At 41.7% G+C, this 20,097-nt stretch overlaps 1 long non-coding RNA gene across 2 annotated transcripts in view; it reads right to left on the bottom strand.

Moving 5' to 3' along the window:
* LOC146864156 (uncharacterized) overlaps positions 1 to 20,097 on the bottom strand; it is a 120,950-nt gene that overhangs the window by 75,988 nt on the left and 24,865 nt on the right. For both annotated transcript variants that reach the window (XR_014976614.1, XR_014976613.1), the window contains exon 2: positions 12,169 to 12,418. This is a non-coding gene — a long non-coding RNA (uncharacterized LOC146864156). The remainder of the gene's footprint in view (positions 1 to 12,168; positions 12,419 to 20,097) is intronic.

Below are 20,097 nucleotides of genomic sequence, written 5' to 3'. Positions count from 1 at the left end.
ATATTATCTTCAGCTTTTTCTTCAACTTTCATTTCTCTAAATTAATTGACATCTCAATAGTTATAGTTTATCTGAAATTCCCACTGGCTCAACTTCACACCTGCATGTCTCATCAGTGACTCTTCCTATATGGATTATACTGTAACAAGGCTCACGTATCACAATGCAACATCCCATCTCTTTCAATGCAGTCGACTTTCTCTCCATTCTTCCAAACCCATAAAGGAACTGATTCCTTTCCTAAGCTATCTTTTTAAAGCTGTACATTTCTCAGAATCAACACTTTTTCATGAAATCTCTTATATAGGTTTAGCTCAAGGGATTGGTGGTACCAATGCCCCTTCTTAAATGCCCTGGCCCTTCCTTTTGCCCCACCACAAGTGACACCTGTAACCAGCTAAAATAGACACTGTCTCTCAGTTGGGAACATTGATGTTGCTCCTTTTTACATTCCACGTTTTTTCGGTCTCGCCTAAGCCAGCGCATGCGCTGCACTGGCAAGACTTTTAGTAAGTGGGCATTGAAAAATCCGACCACATGCTTTTTGTGTGGCCTAGAGCGTGCGGTCACGTGCACAGGCGCCATCTGGCTTTCCTCAGTCTTCCTAATTAAGTGCATCGCTCAAGGACACCCTTACTGCGCGCGGACATCGCACATCACCATTAGTTAATCACTCCTTCTCAGCTTTTATTTTGCATGTGCTTTACAGCGTGCGCAAATGGCAAATTTGTATTATTCACTCCTGCACGGCTTTTATTTTGAGTGTGCTTTAAAATATTAGGTATCTATTGTGACACAATCTATGTTACATGGATGTTTTTTTGAAATGATAGCATTTGTTGTTCCCTGGTGCACTGTTTCTCAGAAACAAGCCGCTGATACAGGGCAAGGCAGCAGAGGCATTTAGGTACCAGTACCACCACCACCACCACCAGTAGTAGTAGTACCAGTACCACCACCACCAGTAGTAGTAGTACCACCACCAGTAGTAGTAGTAGTACCACCACCACCACCAGTAGTAGTAGTAGTACCACCACCACCACCAGTAGTAGTAGTAGTAGCACCACCACCATCACCAGTAGTAGTAGTAGTAGTAGTGCCACCACCACCACCAGTAGTAGTAGTACCACCACCACCACCAGTAGTAGTAGTAGTAGTACTAGTAGTAGTAGTACCAGTAGTAATAGTAGTACCTGTAGTAGCACCACCACCAGTAGTAGTAGTAGCACCACCACCAGTAGTAGCAGCACCACCATCAGTAGTAGTAGCAGTAGCACCACCACCACCGCCACTGCCGCCTCCGCCGCCACCACCGCCGCCGCCACCTCCGCCGCTGCCACCGCCGCCACCACCACCACCACCACCACCACCGCCGCCACCACCGCCACCACCACCGCCACCACAGCATCACTCTGCGCCACCACAGCATCACTCAGGGCCACAACAGCATCACTCAGGGCCACCACAGCATCAGTCAGCGCCACCACAGCACCAGTCAGCGCCACCACAGCATCAGTCAGCGCCACCACAGCATCAGTCAGCGCCACCACAGCATCAGTCAGGGCCACCACAGCATCAGTCAGCGCCACCACACCATCAGTCAGCACCACCACACCATCAGTCAGCGCCACCACACCATCAGTCAGCGCCACCACACCATCAGATAGCGCCACCACACCATCAGATAGCGCCACCACAGCATCACTCAGCGCCACCACAGCAACACTCAGCGCCACCACAGCAACACTCAGCGCCACCACAGCAACACTAAGCACCACCAAAGCATCACTCACGGCCAACACAGCATCACTCAACACCACCACAGCATCACTCAGCACCACCGCAGCATCACTCAGCACCACCGCAGCATCACTCAGCACCACTGCAGCATCACTCAGGGCCACAGCAATATCACTCAGGGCCACAACAATATCACTCAGCGCCACCACAGCATCACTCAGCACCACCACAGCATCACTCAGCACCACCCCAGCATCACTCAGCACCACCCCAGCATCACTCAACACCACATCAGTATCACTCAGCAAGACCTAAGTATCATTCAGCATCACCTCAGCACCAGCCACCACCACCACCACCTCAACATCACTCAACATCACCTCAGCCTGCTCTCGTAATCTGCCATCTGTTGGTTCTCCCCTAGCGTCTGGCCGCTGCTAGTGTTATACTACAGGTACTAGTTCACAACCTTCAACCTCCAATTATTTATGCCACTCAAAAAAAAACTTTACCAAACAACCATTGCAATAGGCAAAAACAAGTTGCCAGCATTGCAAGAACAAAAGAAATAATGAAGAATTTTTTATTGTACATAAATTTTGTAATATGGTCGTTCTGTTGGACATAATCCCTTCTTGGTCATATATAAGGTAACAAAAATGCTTCTGACACTTTTTTATTACAACTTTTCAGCATGCTGCACAGCAGCCACACTTCTCTACAGCACAGCTTAAACACATTGGCAAAGTCAATAGCTCTGCCTAAACACTTATAAGGCCCCAAAGGCGAGACCTATTGGCTATGCCAATGCTTGTCTTACTTCTGTTTTACCTAAAATGTATTGCTTTTTTCCAGGATGGTTTGTTTCTGTAGTTTTTATTCATGCAACATATTACTCATGCATAGTTTGTAGTGTGAAGAGTCACTCCTGCAGTGTTATGTGAGCTCAGGTTGTGGGTGGGTCGTGAATGAACGCTGTGGGATTCAGGCCAAACGCAATGTGAATTTTTCAAAGTGGGTCATAAAGGATTTCAGAATATATTGCTATCTGCAGAGCGCACAGACTAATATTCAGGCATGTCAGTTTTAATTGTGATTATATGTAAAAGTGTGTAAAGGAGGTACACAGCTGTCAAATTATTGACAGTGCAAAAGTTAAAGAAAATGGAGTGCGTAGAAGTGAATAGTGCTCTGTGTGTGGAGGACTGGAGCAGAGAAGGAGATGCAAGGCTGTGCTTGCAGAAGAGAGGGAAAAGAGGATGCGGAAGAGGAAAGAAATGAGTTGTGAGATATGCAGTTTGGGTGTTTCATAAAGATATGAGGAGAAAAGGAGTGTAAATGTCTCACAACGAGACTGCAAAAGAGAGGGCTTTGAAGAGAACAGAAGTGACTTAGACACTCCTTAGACCTTCTTCCCTCCACAGACCATGGTAATATTTAATTCACAGCGTGCTTAAAACGCGTTTAGGTGCACAATCTTCATGATTTTCCACTCTAGGTGTCTCCGCCGATTGTATCTGTGGTCCTTTGTGTACTTCCCCTAAAAATCACTGATATCTTAGTAGGCAAATTTTATCTGAACTTCTCCTGCAAAGAAAATTATATCCTTGGTAGTAAGAACCTTAGGGAGCCCTCTTGTAGAAGGGCAAGGCTTTCATTTGGCAGAATCAACAGTTCATCATGAAATCTTTTAGTAGGTAAGGTAAAAAAACAAATCTGACTTATACCTGCAAAAATGTCACCCTTTACTTATTCAGAATCTATTAGATTCCTTTTACAGAGAGTTAATGCATCAACACTGATCACTTTGCTATTGGTGAATGGTTTTCTCTTTCACCGAGCAGCAGGAAGGAATTGTTGTTACTATTTTCACATTCAGTAGTGCTGCACCTGAAGCCTTTCTATTTCACCTGTTAAGTGCATGATAGCCTGGGATACAATTGAAATTCGCTTTGAAAATGTGCCCTGAAAATTGTATGGGTAAAAGCCAACGTGACTAGTTGATGTGGAAGACTAACCATTGAAGTGTGTCATTCACAAGTTATGCACCTGGTACCAGGTACTGGTATCACAGTGAACACATGAACACCTGTAGATCTCCCCTAAAACTTTCTTTTTTATGCATATTCACAGCACTTGCTGCAGTACTCCTGCGACTATCATGGGCAGGAGTGCGGGCGCTCTAACATATGGACTATCCATTTCAGCAAACTCAAAGGAGTTTATGCATGAGTGAGACCAGAGGATATGTACCCAGGGGCCTACAAATTGCACCGAAATCAGAGGTAGTTAAATTACTACAGTGTGGATGGAAGGGAGCCACCTACATTTCCCCGATTGTACTGCAAGTACAATTGCACATTGACCAATCTTACCATCAGCCGTGGTCCGTGCAGGTAACTGCGGTGGGGCACTGGGGCCGGGTAAGGGGCGACTTCGAGAGTCTATGCAGAGGGAAAATTAAATAAATAAATAATTTCCCCTCTATATCGTTCCTCAAAATCTCCCCTGACCTGCCCACCCCCTGCCCCCGCTGTTACCTGCAGGTACTGTGGCTGCTTACCATCTCCAATCCAGGCATATTCATTTTTTTAATGATATAATTTTCTATAGCACCGCTTCACCAGACTGTAGTAATTTGTAATTTTAATGTCTAAAGCGCGCAAATACCCGGGGGTGTCTTGGCACTAGGAATCAAAACAGTCATCTAGGACAAACAAGCAGGGGCACAGCCCATTAGGAAGATAAGGATAAAGGACACAGACACGATTTATGCTGTTTACAAATCAAGAGATTTGATTGATCTTTAAGGTACAAAGGCATTTTGTTCCACAGCTGACAGTTGTTGTACCGAAAGCTACGGCCACCCCAGGAAGCTTTATATAGCCTGGGGACCAGTATTAGACAGATGCAGCAGATCTAAGATTTCTATTAGGTTAATACCACCTAATTTTCCCTCCAAGACCATTCGGTCTGGTCCCGTACAATCACTCATGAGCTATACAAAGTGCTTTAAAAGCCACCCTTTTCTTCACAGACAACCAGTGAAGTTGTTTTAGAGTGCTCGACACTGACATAAATTTAGAAAGCTGAATCAAAAGTAGGAAGATTTACATTGAGTTAGACCTACATATACAGCATGGGGCAGATTTACAAGCCCCTTGCGTGACTTTTGCGCCACCGTTGCGTCACTTTGGTGACGCAGCCGCGGCGTAAATTTTGCGGCCCATTTACAATATGATGCATCTAGGGAGATGCGTCACGTTGTAAAGCCCTGCGTCACAAAATACCTGTGTCAGATATAATGTATGCAGGGTGGGCATTTCCACGCAAAAAGCCATGTAGAACTGACACAGTGAAATCTGCAAGATTTCACTGCATCACTCTACGCCATCACTGCGTCAAAATCTCTACGCCTGCTCAGACCAGGCGTAAGAAATGACGCCGGACTTTTTGTATGGGACTCTATTGTGGCGCATTGCTGGAGTTGCGTCACTTTCATGAGCAACTCCAGCAATGCGTCACTTTTGCGTCAACAGATGCGTCAGAATTTCTGACGCATCCGTTAGTTCTTGCGCCATGGAGCACTGTATTGTAAATACAGCGCATCCATAGTGGCACAAGGACATTCAGCGCCGGCGCAAGGAGTCTGACGCATCTATGCAGATGCGTCAGTTCTTTGTAAATCTGCCCCCATGTGTTTACAAAGAAGTCACCTATGAAAGGGAGCACAGTGAGGGTTGGGAAGGCAAGGGGGAGGAGAGGGAGAGAGAGAATGTGGTAAGTTATACAGATGTAAGCATGTAAGGGTCTTAAGCATGCACAGCCTTTGGAGACAAAGTGATTAATATGAGGCAACACAGCTATAGCTGCCAACATTTTTCAGGTTTGTTATTGCATAAGACTGCCCTTTCACCATTTTACAGACAGTTAAGTTTCTTGGATTTGAGACAACTGGCTTACTTCAAACCTTCATCTTCAAAAAAGCATCACATAACTGAGAATAAAAGGCTAATAAAACAACTCTTTAAAGGCACAAGACAAAAGAAATGATTGTGGTTACCACACTTAGAGCGTAAATATTTTAGGATAATCATTTCATTAGTTCATTTCGTGGGCACTGCAATAACGCTGTTTTATGGATTTTGACAGCTTTTTTTGATTACTGGGTTGCAGGAATGTTTCTGTGCAGGTAGAATTAATGATTTCATTTCTCAACCATGGAAGAGAATTATTGCTGCTTTGACCAAAGTACATATGTTTATAAGATCTGCAACAACACCACAATAAAGAGGCGTTGCACTGGCCGAGGGTTCCATGTGTCCTAGGAGGATTCCATAACACACGTGTTTTCAATTCAACTGTTTGAAAAGATACTGCAGTTTTTGACATCACCCTTATTTTATTGTTGCCGCTTGGCAGTGGTATTGACTGGGAGAATGAGTTGTAGTCAGGGCAGCAGCTGAATAATCAGCAAGTGCTGCGGTGTGCAGCTGCTCCTTGTTCTTGCGATGAGCATGTTTAAAAGCATGAAGTTATTTCTGGTACTCATTCCGTCATTATTAAGTAGGAATTCACGCTGCTCATCCCACGATGCTTCAAGGGTCAATGAACAAGGATAGATAAAGAGCTAAACTTTCAAAGATTTCGATAATGTTATTAACCCTCTGAAGATCAACATCTCGTGAATGTCCATCTAGTATTCTCTAAAATCATTCAAAACAATTCACAAAACACACATTCTGGAACTTTTAAATTATGGGATTTATTCACAAAGGTAACATTGTGATTAATATACACATGTAATTTACTATTACGTTCCTGAGTAACTTTATTAATTTGGGCTACTCACAAAATCCAAGTTAAAAAAACTTTTTTATTTTTCCCTATCTTTTACCATACTCTGACCCAAATGTGGAGTCAATTTGAAAAGCTTATTTAACTAATAAACTTTTAGGGAAAATGTTTATGTTAAATATTAATGTAAATTCGTTTTACATATTATTTTAAATACAGCACTATTAACTTAATTTTGATTACAATTTTTAATTCATTTAAAAATAATAACTAATGTAAAAATATTTTGCTGAAGTTTAAATTAAAAAATGAATTCCCACCGAAAGTTTAAAAAAACATTGCTAATTAATAAAAGTGATGCATAACATTTATTAAGAGTAATCTAATTATATTTTAGTGAAATGTAATGTTGCATTATTTTTCACATTCAAAAAAGGTTATGAAAATATTTTATTTTTTGACAGTAAATTAAATGTATTCATATTTTTTATCATTTTAAATAATTTAATCTAGCATTATTTCCTATGGGGTTTTAAGTCCCTACATCCATTATTTTCAATGTAGGGTGTTACAGTACCAGTGATTGACCGTGTGCGGTGCTGAACTTACTGCAGGAGTAATAACCTATTGTTTTTGGCTGCAGTAACTTTAGAAGTGCCGTATATGAATAGCAGTGGGAATACTCTTGTGCGTGAGTGCATATCCCTCTCTAAACCACTTCTAAACAACGCCTACCACCTCCATATTCATTCCTAAACCCCTCCCATTTAAATGTGAGCATGCAATCTCCCTGCTCCATCCCACATTCACTACTAAGGGCCCGATTCCGACGTCGGACAGACCAGAGTCCGTCCGACATGGGTCAGGAACTGTAACCGACTAACCTCCTGTCGTCGGTCACAGACCTGTTAGTAAGATGCGACCGAACCCTGTTTGGTCATAATCCTATACTTAACAATGGGAGCAAGCATTCCGAATGGAATGCATGCTTGCATTGTTAACTGCAGAGGTGCAGTTCATCCCTGCCACCGGGTGCAGGGATCAACAGGGGGGGCACCATAGGTGCCCCCTAGGCTGCCAATCGATGGCCAAGCACCCATGGAGGCCCTACTGGGGGCCCCCAAAGACAGTTTCCCACTGCCGGAAAGATCGGCACAAAAAGGCAGTGGGAAACTGCCATCGTACTCCCTTGACCGGAAAGAGGCAGCCGGGGAAGTACTGAAGGGTTTCCGGATGGCGGACGGGCTCTCGAAGCCCGTGATAAGCCATCTGGAAAACCGAGTCAGATTCCTTTCCAACGAACCCATCAGAATGGCAAGGCCAGAAAGGAATCCGAACGGCACATTCCGATGCGGGCAGGAGGGCTCTGACCGATGGTTGGAGCCCTTCCTGCCCACATCGGAATCGGGTCCAGAATGTGGAAGACATATGAAGGAGGGAGAGGGAGATGTGGAAGTAACATGCAAGAGGCCAGGAGGGATGCGGAAGCAACATTTTAAGTTCCAAATGCACATGAGGCTGTGATTTTTTCAGCAAGTATTTATCCAAATCTCAAGCTTGATTGCAGGATGCAGCCACCACGTTCACCATCAAATCTTGAACTGCACTTTTGTGGAATGTTTCTCCCAAGAATCCAATAGAACAAATAAACTCAAGCACATTCATGGAACACATAACCTAGCCTAGTGTAATCAAACAACACATCTTCCCCCTTCTACTAACAAAACAAACAAAATGAAACAAAAGAAAGCAAAATGAGTCAAAGGATTCTCCCCACTATAGATGCATGAGTAAAATAATTTAAATAACAGAAGAAAGAAACAAATAATTATTTAGTACAAAATCCTCCAAGCATTTAGGTTTCACAAATCTTTTTACCAACCTCCTGATGCTTTATTGAGTACAACCAGTTCTAATCTCGGTTTGAGTAATGTTTTCCATTGGACGACTCAAACCATGGTCTGTCAGAGTGGATGAGAAAATCGTATTTCCCTTGTGATTACCACACACAGTTTCATGCAACCCCTCTAAATTGATTCTACCAGATGAATTGTTTGCTACCTCCTTTGCCTGCACCCGTTACACCACCACTTTCCTGTACCAAAACAGACTACTTGCATGCCTTATCTTACCATCACTTAACAATACTGCATTGCACAAAAACTAAATATTCTTCACAGTTAAAGGAGTGGAAAAAGTTACTTTACTCACAAACCTCCCTTTCTTGACCTTAACAATATCTCCAGCATGAATCTCTACTTCGTTCATACTATGTGACTTGTCATACCTATTTTTACAATTGGTGTACGCTAATTCCATTCTTTCCATCAGACCTTCTAGTTACCGCAGCACCAAACTGGTTTTACTTATCCATCTGATATTGTCCTTAGTGTGAGGCAGCTTTTCCCACATCAAGGCGAACTGTACTCTGTGGAATCACAAACAGCAATTCTGTAGGCCCACAACAAATCTTCCATTTCTCTTTTCCAATTCATGGGATTACTCTTCAGCAACTCTAGAACACCTTTAATTACCCTATTGAAACTCAATTTCCTTCAGGGTATAAACAGAAGTGGTAGTTTGCCAAATACCCCTCCTCACATGAACTCTGAGAACACATCCAACACAAATTAACCTCCATTGTCTCTAAATATTGATTCACAAATTCTTCCTTATGGCACATTTATTCCAAAGATTACACCGCAGCTTTAACTTCAGCATTAGAAACAATCTTGTCTTCTGGCCATTTCGAGAAGTGATCCACCACTACTATGGTCCGTTTACCAACTCCTTCCTTATCATAATCTGGTCCAAAGAGATCTACTCCAATTCTCTCCCAAGGCATCTGAGGTGGAACAATGGGATGCAAAGGAGGTTTATACGTAATATGTGATTTATCAGGATTTAGACACTTTACACACCAATGCACATTACTCTCAACCTCCCTATCCACCGCTAGCCACCAATAAAACTCCTTAACGCTATGCTTGGTTTTAACTATATTCAGGTGACCTTAGTGGCATAACACTTGTTTTGCGTGAAGTAACAGGGGGCACCATAGGTTGGCCTCTCAATATATTATTCTCAACTAAAAACTCATTCTACACCTTCAAAAATGGAATTTGATCCTCTTCCAAAGTTTGCTTCCCAGACCATTCTTTCTTCACCAATTGTGATACAATTCCCAAAACACAGTCCTTGTGAAAATCAGTTTCCCACTCTCCCTCTTCACACCTCAAGTCTTATCTCCAGACAGAGTACCAACCAAATAATCTTTAGAAGTCCGTCGAATCTCATCCACCGCTTCTTTCAAAAAGGAAGTGAAAAGAATCTTAATGAACAAGTTTCTGCCCTTAAAGGCAGTGGCTCCACTCCTTACTTACTGCCCTCTTTTCTGATGCCCTGATTGACTACTACATGGTTGTACACCAGGGAATCCCAGGGTTAGCATGCTATACACATATATGTAACAAATGTTCTTTTCTCACTACTGTATCAGTCCTAACCAATACGTGAAGCGCTCAGATACCCAATTGGGTAAAATTTGCGCTATGCATATATATGTAACAAATGTTCTTTTCCCACTATTGTATCCTACCTATCCAAATTGTGAAGCGCTCTAAAACCCGTCTGGGTCGTGTTCACGCTATTCAAACTTTATAAATAAAATAAATAATCTTCCAATTCCAATTTACTATTACCTGCCTATTTCACAGGGAAGGGCATCTCACTGTGAAAATAAGCAATTTTATTCCATGCTCCTAGTAAATACTGTAGATCATAATTGTAATCCATAGTCTCACAATCATAGGAGAATCACTTTTGAGACCATGTACGTAAATTACCTTTGTCAAGAGCTTATCATCAGTTCTTATCAACACTCTCATTCCCCACACATACTGATGGAAGTGTTTTCACCCCCACACACAGCCCAAAATGTGTTTCTATAACTGAATATTTCTCTTCAATCGGTGCTAAAGCTCTAGAAGCGAAAGCTATAATAACTTCCACTTAAGCATAATTAATTTGTGATAAGACTGCAGTAGTAATAATGTGTTTGTATTTTGGATCAAATCCATGTAAAAATGATGTTTCACATATCTCCTTCTTAACGCTTTCAAATTCAAGTTGCCACCCTAGAACCACTGAAACGTGTCACCTTTTCAACTCATTTCTAATGTGGTACATCTTCCCAGAAAAACTACTCACAAATGTTGAAAAAAATTCTGCCAAACCTAAAAAATATGCTCTTAATCTTTGTTCTGCAGTATGGGAGCCAACCCAATAGGTTCCACAAGATCTGCCTTGGGAAACATCTCTTAACCACTAATGTTGTGTCCAAAATGCATGATTTTCTTCCTAGCAAATTTTCATTTGGAAAGTTCTGCTTTAAAATCATGCTTCTATAAAATTCTTAAATCTACTTTGAGAGAACAATCATGTTCTGCCTCACTTTCCCCCATGATTATGTCATCTTGGACCAAAGTGGAATTTTATGTACTTAAACAATAAATACATGAGATGTTGGAACATCACTGCTGCAGAAGCTAACCAAAAAAGGTACCCTCCTAAACTGGTAACGAACACCCTATTGGTGTGATGAAAGTAGTAAGATGTTTACAGTCCTTATTCAAGGGAACCTGATGGTAAGCCGCAGTTAAAACCCATTTCATGTTCCCTTTAAGTGCCAATAACTCATTTGTAAGTGGTAAAAGAAATTTGTCAATAAGAATGTTCTTATTTAAGTATCTTAAATCCATGCACATCCTGACTCGTCCATCGACTTTTCTGGCTACGACTAATGGAGACATACAGTCAGAGGACTCAATTATCTTAAAAATACCAGCACCTTCCAGTTTGTTTAGCTGTGTGATTACCTCCTATTTAACCTTCTAAGCTTCCTAACCCTATGGAAACTTGCATGTGCATCTTCCCTAAGTACAATCTTATGTATAATCCCTACAAGTTTCCCAATGTTCCCAGGTATTACTCTGGGAAAATCCTTGGAAACACATTCTTTTGTCTGTTTTTACCCATCAACTAACAATACTGGTTCCAGACTATTGAGATCAAGTAACATACCTAATTTACCTTGCTCCCACCTTCCTATTTCAGCAACATATACAGTCTGCATATCTGTCATTAAATTAGACTTTAAGTTTGCAATAACCTACAAACTCAACAGGTTCACCTGTAAAACCTTGTAGAGTGATCACAAAATACTGACATATATGATTCACCCAATAACTTCCTATTGAGTATAGTATATGGTGAACAAGAATCCTCCATCAACTTTACCTTAACACCCCCAACCACAGCCCTATGCAAGGGCTTCTTTCTGTCTTGCTCTTCCACTCATCTCTAAACCCCCATCACGAATACATAATACTTGTAAATCCTCTTTCCCTGAATATGAAAACTCCTCCCCCTGTGTAAATTCATCCACAACATATTCTGCTGAAAAAGTTTTCCTCCAACAAACCCTGGCAAAATGACCACTGACACAACAACAAGAACATCTTTGGTTTATTGCAGGACATTTCTTGTCATAAGCTAGGTGGGCCACACTTCCACACCTATAACATAAAATTTTTATAAATCCGTCTTGCTCTTATCACCTTGATTTCCTACCTCCTTTCTGTTGCGGCTTTGTCTCTTTTGTGTCTTTCGCATTGACTTTTGGTATGGTTTCTGTACTGCTATCACCTTCACCTAAAACAGCTTCGGCACATCTTGACGTTAGCTCCGCCATCCTAAATATTGCAACAGCGTCCTGTGTTATTGAAGTGCATTATGAACGTTTCCAAATTTACAAGTGAAGGCCAATTTCTTCAAGGCACAGAGGAGATAATCATTTATCTTTTCATTGGTACCCTGTTTCCTATGGAAGAAATCATAACAGTCAATAGCTACACATACAGTAGGTAAAAAATGCATTGACAAATCGTCTTTAGTATGTGTGAATACATCGCCTTCATCCCAAGATTATGGGTTTTTTGTCAGTTCAATGATATACTTTCAATCCCCCAGGCAATATACAGTGAAAAGTCCTAGATATCAGATGTAGATAAACAGTTAATGAGATACTCCTTCGATTCTTCCCATTTCATTATGGGTTCCCCTTCTGTAATCATGCATATTAACATAGCCATAGTCAAAATGGTAATAACAGTTATAAATGGTTCCACAGTGATGCAACAATTTATGTGCCAGAAAGAAAATTAATCACCCTTAATTCCATGAAATAAAATTACTTTGTCATAGACCCAATAATGCTGACAGGAAAACTGGAAAAGTGCCATCTGGTCTGTGGAACACCATTGCACAAGAAAATTGCCTCAATCATGGGGATACAATATTTATCTTGCAGGCAGCACTAATTAAATCCAGAATGACTTTGGATGCAAAAACAGTGAGTCCTAGTAGTCAGATCATTACGCCGCTCCACATTTCAGTACGATGAGTAATGCCTATGCGTACAAATCACCCTGGGAGGTTCCGGCGGGGATTCCTACAGTGAGGAATGAGTCTGCTCACTCATGCCTTCACAAGATGCCTTGTGGCAAGGAATGTAGATGAGCGTGGCAGTTAATTAATGGGCAGACTGCCAATAAAATCCGCAAATATATCGTAGACAAGACCCACAAAGCTAGTTCAAATGCATAGCTAGTGAAAATGTCACTTACAATTGAAAAGCAGCTGCCGCAAGATCAATAACTGTTGAATCACAATCAACTCCTCTAGCACAAGTTTTATGTTCCATATACACACAACACTTTGATTCTTTCAGCAAGTATTCATTGCTCTTTTGCGGAATGTTCCACCCACGAACACAATATCAAACACATAAGCTCCAGCGCATGCATGGGACACAAAACAATCTAGGGCATGCACATAACACAACACATGGGTTGCAGAAAGAAAGACGGAGGGCGCAGGTAGGGGGAAGCAACAATAGTGAAAGAGAAGGAAAGTGCAGGTGGAAGAAGTCACACAACAAGTATAGGGAAGCAATGGGTAGAAGAACACGAGCAGGCATAACTGGGAGGGGCGAGGAGAAGCAGACGGCCGATAGGGCAATACAGAGAACAGGGTGAGAGAACACATGGAAAAAAGTAGTGATTAAAAAGCATGCAGTGGAAGTAAAGATGCAAGCCAGTCAAAAGAATTGGTAAAGGGGCAATGCTACATAGGCAAGACAAACACAAGATTGACAACCTTGGACACAAATAATAAGAAGGTAAATAATAATGATAGGAAAGGCAACTACTGGTAAGCAATGAGCAGGCTCCAAGTACTTGTATGGTATTGGTAAGTCACAATATATTTCACAATAGACAGTGCATGCCATGCCTAGAGGCCTAGAACTCAACTTAAAAAGAAAGGTTGTATTCTTCTTCCCATGCCTAGAGGCCTAAAACTCAACTTAAAAAGAAAGGTTGTATTCTTCTTCAAAACGTTATATTTGACAGCCAAATATAAAGTGTTGTTAAGAAGTGAGTAATACATTCAATATGCTCCTTTGATTACTTACATATTGTAATAGGGACACAGTATTCTACTGTAACAGAAATGTAATGTAAGCTAATGGGCAGCAATAACCCTGATAAATTCAAACATGGAATAAAAGTGAAAATGAATTGAATGAGAGGCAATATAATAGCACAGATGAGTCAAATACAACACAGAACAGATCAAATAGAGATGTTTTATATCTTCCGTCTTTTATTGTTCTTGTTGTACTTCGTAAAAAACAGCCAGCCAACGCGTTTCGCCCAAACATGGGCTTCTTCAGGGCTGAAATGGCATACAATACAAAACCGTTCTTAAAAAGCAAACAAAGTAATCAAAACAGACAATCATTCTAAAATACCAAATGTGCATGAATGATGAACTGAGAGGAAGAAGAAAAAAAACCAACCATCTTGACCATGTGGTTGTAGAAGTAAACCACATTTCAGGAAAATGTGTGTTATCAGAAAAAGACCCTTGTGCGAAAGTACCACACCCGTGAAGAGAAAAAATGCTTGAGAAATAAGTGACCCCAGATCCACGCAATTCAAGAAATGACGTGAATACACCAAGAGAAAATAAAAAGAAAAATAAATGCCTGTAGCCTGAAGTAAGCATGGCTACAGCACAAATACGATAATTCTAGCTTACCAAAATTATTGTGAGTGTAGGATATTTCTTTTGATGATCAGCAAACAAAAAAAACGTCAGATCCGTCAAGCTGTATTGGACAGAAAAGCCTTTCCTTAATGAGTAGCCAGTACTAAAATACCAAGAAAGGCACGGATTGTGATGCCAATATAAGCAAAATGAACATACCTAACGTGTAACGACAATAAGACTCAAAGACCCAAGAGTAAACGATCTCTGTCTGAGTGAGGTCTGATCTGTAAGAAAAACAGTCTCAGATCAGTGGTCGTACTCTCACAAATCATGGAACATTAAGCAGCTACAAATTGTGCATTCCGCCTTTCATGTTATCCAAAAAAATGTCCTAAGGTATACCAATCACTCTGGTCGAATATCCTAACCCCATAACTTCGCAGAAAAAACAATGAATGACAATGAAAAAACAGAAAAAAAACAAAGCAGAAGAGAAAAAAACAACAAAAAACTACCCGCCACTGAGGTCGGGCTTCACAACAAACAACGCTAATCCGAAACAACTTCTAACATATTTAAAACTGAACAAAAACAACACATTCACATCCAAAATGAGCACTGTCATGTTGGAATAAAAGTGTTGTGAGACACCGGCTTTAACACACTTTTACTGAGCTTTCATAATGCCCTAGCTCCCCACAAAAGGATGTAGTGCAGATCTATAGAACACTTTCAGTCGGGCAGGACACAATAAAAGGTTTGCATCCACCAGAAGTACTGGAGCATTGGCAAGATGTCCATATTTGCTTTAGTTTTGAAGGTACTACACTTAGGTGTAAAATTGTATTACACATGGGACTATAGGTCAAGTCACATTGGGGCCATTTTATATCTAAGCAATGGCATTTGTATGTGGGCAGAGTTGCCAGTAAAGTATTGTGTGATATTGCCCCTGGACAAAATTAGTCCTATTGTCCCCATCATTACCAATGCCGCACTGGGAGAATTTGTTCAGGAGTCCTGTGGCAGTCAGGAGTTAGTATACTCAGTTCCAGTGAATAAGAGCCATTTACCACAGGAGTCCCAGGGCTTAGCCCTATTATTGGACCCAAAACTGATAACAAAGTACACTCCTTTAGCATTTGACCCTCAGGATATTGAAGTTGAGCATTACACGTCTTAAGTAGTTAGGGAGATGATGTAGAAACACACACACCCACCCTTCACACAATCACTGCAGGTCCTACCTATATATACGTTTGATCATCCATTTTCTATACAGATACCAGCCATTGACCATAATGTAATGTATAGTTACTATTTTGAATCCACGTGTATCTTGATGCTTAAACAATGGACCAAAGCAAATACACCTGCACTTTTATGTTTTTGGTGCACTCACTCAAAAGTATCTAACCACACTACAAGGACAGGTCCCCACAGCACAATGGGCTTCAAAGACATGGTGTTTGTCTGTTTTTGTCAGGGTTTACCAACACTGTGCTGAGACAGTTTTAGTCCCCACAGTGTGTGTTAAACACACACACACACACACATTTCTCAGGGTCAATTGATAATAGTAAAAGTATCTGTGGACATTCTGTAATGGTAGAGTATAATGGCCCTTGGACTGGTGGGTGGTATCAGTGGGCCTATCTGGGTAGCTTCTGCAGTTTAGCTCATTCACAATTCAATAGCTGACTCCCCACATAGATGTGCACTCTGCCTGCCCCTCATTGATTGAACTATCACTGTAACTCTCTGTTTGAACAGTTTACAAGTTGACTTCATCTACAGGCAGCTCCTGCAGCAGCTGCTAGTCAAGGTGCATGGTGTGTGTCCTGCAGGGCCGATAGAGAGTAAAGGTGCCTGCCCTGTACCCAACACAATTATAGTGTTCAAGATGCTCACCTTTATTTTGAGTGTTAGCAGCAGTAACTACATTAAAGGTGAGTAGCCTCTGCAACAGCACAACTTGGCAGGAGAATAAGATGGGGTCGCAGTGCTTGCAGTCATAGTGATACTGCAGCTGTGTTTCTTCCAAGGACCCAACCTCAAAACCCGACACCCTAACAATTGCAGTGCCGTTGGACCTGGCCATTTTTACAGGGTTATTCATAAACGTTTTGCCTTCCTCCAGTATTTTGCTGACCCTCTTTTTGTTGGCTATAGGACTCTGGGCACTTTTGTTTCAGTTGTGGATGATGGTTACTAGTTTTTAGTGCTCAGAGTCTTCTTGGCACTGGAGACTCACCCTGAAATTCACAACCAGCCAAGTTCCACAATGTTGCCTTCCTTTAGGAATCTATGTCGAAGGACACTTATAGGCCCCTTTGAGCAGCCAATTTAAATTTAAATTTCAATGTTCTTTGCATCTATTAACTAAAACCAGTGCAAAAAGAATAAATAGCAATAAACAAGTCATTAAAATCATAAAAGGTTGGTTAAAATATAAGGCAGCCTTCATTGCTCTGGGAGCTTATGAGCGTAAACTCTCCACTCTGCACCTTACAATCAGGGCTTGTTGGAACTTTATGAGAAATATTATGAATCAACATTTCAGTGGGAAGGTCATCTGCATATAGGCAGGCAATGATGACCTGTCGACAGGTTGAGATCCCTCTAGAATGAAATGCTTTTAATAATAAGTCTCTCCTTGCTCCCTTTAGGTATGGGCAGATGCATGCCAGATGGAGTAGATCCTCTCTTGGTGCACCACCTAGACAACGTGTGATGCCCTCTTTCACATGCCATGACAGTTTCTGACCCGAAGATGGAAAAGCGCAGTGTCGAAGGCTTGCGGTGAGAATTTCTTCTGGTCAGGTAAACAATGTAAAGTCTTTTTAACTAGGTCCTAGGTTGCCCATATTTGAAGTTGAAATACGAGTGCAGCAAAACGCTTCCCATAATAGTTTCTGGTCCTTATGTGTTAGCTCACATTTGTTTATAATTTCCTCTGCCATTAGTGCTATTTTAGGTATTGAATGATCTGAACATTTATTCATTTATAGTCAAATGTATATAGGCTGCTGGCATCTTTTGGAAACTCCGGGAGCCTGGGTAGAGCTAAGTTGAATTCCATGACTTGATGGAGATGAGCACTGTCTGGGATAGCTGTAACGAAACCAGAGTATAGTCAATAATTGATTGCAAGCTTGCCCATGACATGAAAAATTTGGTTGGATGTCATTGATACTCCTGCTGTTTAGCACCCTGATACCTTCATATTCAAGTTCATTTATAAAGTATTACCCCATTTTGTCACAGCAAATGGTTTTCCTTTTGTGTTGGACAGGAACTTCCAAGTAAGGATTTTGAGCTATCAGGAATTCTTCTTCACCAGGATTTTGCAATAGGTTCATATTAAAGTCTCCAGTTAGAAGAATTCTCAACATCGGAGAACGATGCAACAGGTCTAGTAACCAGTTTGCTTTTGAGGTCTCTTTTCGTCACTGGGTCTAGATGGTGAAGACATTAGTCAAAAATATGGATGACTTTTCTTGTTTATTCCAGTTCTTTAACTCCAAGAGTTGTATCTCTTGCTCAATTTCAATCTGACCTTATACTTTTATTTGTAAGGATAGAGTTCTATACCAGGACTTGTGTTGTTCAGTTGCAGGGATATTGTACTGCATGTAACCCATGATTGCAAGAGAGGTCAATGCCCAAGTTTCCTGAAGGGCTACGAAATCACAATGTTTCCATGTTGCTGGGCAATTCTCATTCTCTAGTTTGGATTTTGCCCCTGCGATGTTCCACAAATAATTTTTAGGAAGCTTATGTTCTTTTTGTGAGAGGGATTTGACCGTGCGATTCAAGCGACTGAATATTTCTGTAAAACCTGCAGGAGTCAACCCCAGTCCTCCTCCGTGGACCAAAACTCTACTCAGGGAGAGGACATTACTTGGTGGATGGATAGTGGATTATAATTTATTGTTTTTGATTAATTAAAACCATTACAAAATACACATTGGTAGAAGTCATATACATTCAAACAGGTGGAAATGTGTTTAAAAAAACTGAAGGATCTCCAGTATAAAAGAAGCTCTTATTCGTGTTGTACTGGAGACAGTCCAATATCTGTCCTTACAGGGTGCAGTTATGAAGGCTAAAACCCTGTATAGTTTTTGCAATTACTCAGGGTGCCGCTGATCCTTGCTTAGATGCTGCTGATAACAGGAACTTTACTAATTTCCTATTTAGCTGCATGCCCTTGGGATCGAAGCAAACAATCACAGCCTGTCTCCGAGTTTGAATCCCGCGCTTGTTGAATTGTGCTTTTAGAAGGCCTACCCTTTCCTCTTTTTATTTGGTGCAAAAGCATATTAGATATCCTATATCCTCAGTTCCGTTCCCACATGGCCTGCATGTGTTCCCATGGTTCTCTCTCTGCCAGGGCAGAAGGTGCGGTATGGCTGGCAGAATTCCTAACCTATATTTTAAAAATTTCTCTTTGATCTTCCTTGAATACCCCAACTTAAAATATGCCTGTGACCTGAGTAGTGTGTAACTGCTTAATGTCAACCATGCATGGCTCCTACGGGCAAGGGCAGCTTTGTCTTCATCAAGAGAGAGCTTTTTGATGACCTTGTTTACTACATGCTTGAAGTACGAGTGGGTACTTTGGATTTCCCATAGGTCGACCAATCTGGTAATGGCCAGTGACTCCTCCAGGTTTTTTTTGGCCGGTCAGGTGGTTGTGCTGGACAGGTCTTGCCAGAGCTGATGATTCAATGTATTTGTGGGATAGTTCTTAATTTTATGCCAACACTCAAACTCAGATCTGTTGACTGGGTGTGAGTGTTTGATTGGTTCTGATGCTCCGTCCATCACCACCCCCTTTTGTACCGCTTTGTTCGCCATAAGTTGGCAGGGTATGCTCAGACGTGAGTCCCTTGCTCACTTTGCCACTGGATTCAAGCAAGCCTGGCTGATGACGGCTGAAATGCCAGAAACCGGTCCTAGGAAGCTTGTTTACGGTCCAGGGAAGGCATGGCTTGGCAGTTCGGGCTGGACTGTTCCCATGAGGTACAGGGTCAGACTGATTTGCATAAGGCCATGTCTGAACTGGGGTGGCAGAGTGGGCTAAAGAACGGTGATGGATCAAACCCAGATCTGTTGACTGGGTGTGAGTGTTTGATTGGTTCTGATGCTCTGTCCATCACCACCCCCTTTTGTACCACTTTGTTCGCCATAAGTTGGCAGGGTATGCTCAGACGTGAGTCCCTTGCTCACTTTGCCACTGGATTCAAGCAAGCCTGGCTGAAGACGGCTGAAATGCCAGAAACCGGTCCTAGGAAGCTTGTTTCCGGTCCAGGGAAGGCATGGCTTGGCAGTTCCGGCTGGACTGTTCCCATGAGGCACAGGGTCAGACTGATTTGCATAAGGCCATGTCTGAACTGGGGTGGCAGAGTGGGCTAAAGAACGGTGATGTATCAAACCCAG

The sequence above is a fragment of the Triturus cristatus genome, chromosome 2_1, assembly GCF_964204655.1.
Source record: "Triturus cristatus chromosome 2_1, aTriCri1.1, whole genome shotgun sequence".
NCBI classification, from domain to species: Eukaryota; Metazoa; Chordata; class Amphibia; order Caudata; family Salamandridae; genus Triturus; species Triturus cristatus.
This window is presented reverse-complemented; position numbering and strand designations above follow the sequence as displayed.